Below are 3565 nucleotides of genomic sequence, written 5' to 3' on the forward strand. Positions count from 1 at the left end.
GTCTGGGTGCTTAACTAGCCTGCCTGCAGTCCAGACCTTTCACCAACTGAAAATGTTTGGTGGATTTTTAACCACTTCAAGCGGAGTTCCGCCCCCTCCAAAAATTTAGAGTCAGCAGCTACACATACTGTAGCTGCTGACTTTTAATATTAGTACACTTACCTGTCCTGGAGTCCAGCAATCTCAGCACCACAGCTGATGTTTCCATCGGCTGTTGCCGCCGCCATTGCCGGTAAGGGAACCCGGCTGTGAAGCCTTGCGGCTTCATGGCCGGGTCCCTGCTGCGCATTTCTATTGGCTCGGCGGCAGGAGAAGGGGGCCGAACTTCCGGGATGGACAGCCACGGTGCCGTGTCCCAGAAATGGGGAAGGGTACCTGTCAAAATCAGGTATCCTTTCCCCCTGAAAGGTGCCAAATGTGGCACCAGAGGGGGGGGGGGGGAAGCAAAAGAGCGGAAGTTCCACTTTTGGGTGGAACTCCGCTTTAAGGACCAGGCCTATTTCTGACACTTGTTTACAAGTTAAAATCAGTACTTTTTGCAAGAAAATTACTTAGAACCCCCAAACATATATATATATATATATATATATATATATATATATATATATTTTTTAGCATATACCCTAGAGACTAAAATTGGAGATCGTTGCAATTCTTTGTAAACCTGGCCCTGTCCCAATTTTTTGAGACATGTTGCTGTGCCATTAATTTCAAAATTACCTTTTTTTTTTCTTTAAATGGTACATTTTCTTAGTTTAAACATCTGATATTTGAAATTTTCTATTGTGCATAAAATAGGGGTTTGAAATTAGCAACACATTGCATTCTGTTTTTATGGTGATTTTACACAGCGTCCCAACATTTTTGGAATTGGGGTTGTACTTGTTCAAGGTCAAAAGGTGATCCTAACCTTAATATCTTCAGGACACAGAGTTAGCTCTTGGTCAGTGTACCCCCGATTCTCATTTACTCAAAATATTTGTTTGGAATCAGAGGGTAACCCTAACACCCATTGCTGCTGGGTCCTAAGTACTTGTTCTGGGTCAGAGGTAGAGCGGCACAATTCTGGATAAAATGAGAATCACAATTTTTTTTTGCATAGAATAAAGATCACGATTCTCTGCATAACATCATCTTTCACATTATACGATAAAAAAAAAAAAAAATGGGGTTAGCTTGACTTTTTTTTTTTAAATTCATTAAAATGTTTTTTTTCCCCCAAAAATTGCCTTTATAAGACCGCTGCACAAATACAGTGTGACATAAAATATTGCAATGACCACCATTTCATTCTCCGAGTTCTATATATAACATTTGAGGGTTCTAAGTAATTATCTAGCAAAAAATACTGATTTTATGCTTGTAAGCAACAAGTGTCAGAAAAAGGCTTAGTCTTTAACCACACAAGGACCAGGCTTATTTCTGACACTTCTTGTTTACAAGTTAAAAATCTGTATTTTTTGCTAGAAAATTACTTAGAACCCCCAAACATTATTTTTTTTCCAGTAGAGACCCTAGAGAATAAAATGGAGATCGTTGCAATACTTTGTCACACCGTATTTGCACAGCGGTCTTACAAACGCAATTTTTTTGGAAAAAACACCTTTTTAAATTAAAAAAAAAAAAAAAAAAATAGGAAAACAGTAAAGTTAGCCCAATTTTGTTTTTATAATGTGAAAGCATGTTGTTTCGCTAAGTAAATTGATACCCAACATGTCAGGCTTCAAAATTGCACACGCTCGTGGAATGGCGACAAACATTGTGCTAGAATTATTGATCTCGCTCTGATTGCAGCGATACCTCACATGTGTGGTTTGAACACCGTTTACATATGTGGCTGCGACTTGCGTATCCGTGCACAAGCTCGGAGGGACTGGGAGCTTTACATTTTTTACTTTTTATTTTTACACCGTCCAAAAATTTTTTTATCACCTTTATTCCTATTACAAGGAATGTAAACCTACCCTTAAAAGAAAAAAAAAAAAAAAGTGATTTTTATCCAGAAGGAAAAAAAAATGTGCCCTTTTAGGCCACTGGGAGGAAGCGAGGTATGATGTCACTCCAGTCCTTCAAGACCATAGAGTCGAGTGGGGGCCATCTTGCCCTCACTCAACTTCCTGCCTGGGACATGGACTGATCATTTTCCCCGCTACCGTGACGTAAATATGCGACGGACGGTCCATAAGTAGTTAAAGTATTTGTTACTGTAAAAAAAAAAAAAATTGGATCCTGTTCCCTTAAAGCATGTTATACAGCACAGTGTTTTTGCTGTGTAATTTGGCCCACTGTATCACCTAAAATACCTGGCTGGTCCTGCCTGGGTATGCCCTCCCCCCTGTAAACTGACCACGGTATATCATGGCTGCTGAGCCCTGACACCATGGTAAGTTTACGTGCCTCTGTAATCCGCTGCTATCTGCAGCTCTCCTGTGTCTCCCTCTGTCCCCCCCCCCCCACCCCATCTGTCAGCTCTGTCCACTTCACGGATCCTCCCCTCCTACTGCTTTCATAATACAACAACCCCCTCTGCTATGTTAAACAATGTCCCCAGTGCATTCGTTTTTATTTTTGTGTGTACTTAATTTCAGAGTGCCGATGGGTGTTCACGTGACTATTCAGGGATGGGTAACCCCAACCCCTTATATCACCTGGGTGCTAAGTACTTGTTTGTTTAGGGTGAGAAGGTAATCCCAACCATTTATTCCTCCTGAGCACAGAGTACTTGTTGTTTGGAGACAGAGGGTCACCCTTATTCGCCTTGGGTGGTGAGTACTTCTTCTGGCTCTGAGGGTAACCCTACCCCTTATTCCTCCTGGACACTGTGTACTTGTTCACGGTCAGAGGGTACCCCTAACCCTTATATCTCCTGGGTGTTGAGTACTCGTTCTTAGAGGGTACCCCTAACCCTTATTCCTCCTGAGCACTTGTTTGGGGTCAGAGGATAACCCTTACTTGTTCAGGGACAGTTAGTAACCCCAACCCTTTATATCTCCTGGGAGCCAAGCACTTGCTCGGGGTACATTGACAAAGGGTAACCCTAACCTTTATATCTCCTGCGCCAGAGAGTGCTTGTTTGGAGTCAGAAGGTAACACTTATTCTTTCCAAGCACTTGTTTGGGGTCAGAGGGTAGCCCTAACATCTTCTGGGCAATGTGTACTTGTTTGGGGTCAGAAGGATAACTCATATCTTCTGGGCAATTAGTACTTATTCTTGGATAGAGGGGTAACCCTTATGCCTCCTGAGTTCTGTGTTTGTGGTCAGAGTAACCCTAACCCTCATTCCTCAGGAGCAGTAAGATTACAGAAGCAGCTAAAGATCTGCAGTGAGGTTACCAATACCGGCCACGTGTCAGACGCAGCACACTGCGCCTGATCCTGCATGTTTCCTTTGCCACAGTCTGCCATCCAACTTTGCCAGGGCGCTGTGTCCAAATTCTGGAAGACGGCCACTCTCTTATGCACTGCTGTGACATTTCGTTGATAAAGATCCATAACGATAATTTTTATTAGAAAATATTAATCAGCAAAAACAGGGAACACGACTCAACCACCCAGAAAGACACCA

The sequence above is a fragment of the Pelophylax lessonae genome (assembly GCF_965119305.1).
Source record: "Pelophylax lessonae genome assembly, chromosome: 10".
NCBI lineage: Eukaryota > Metazoa > Chordata > Amphibia > Anura > Ranidae > Pelophylax > Pelophylax lessonae.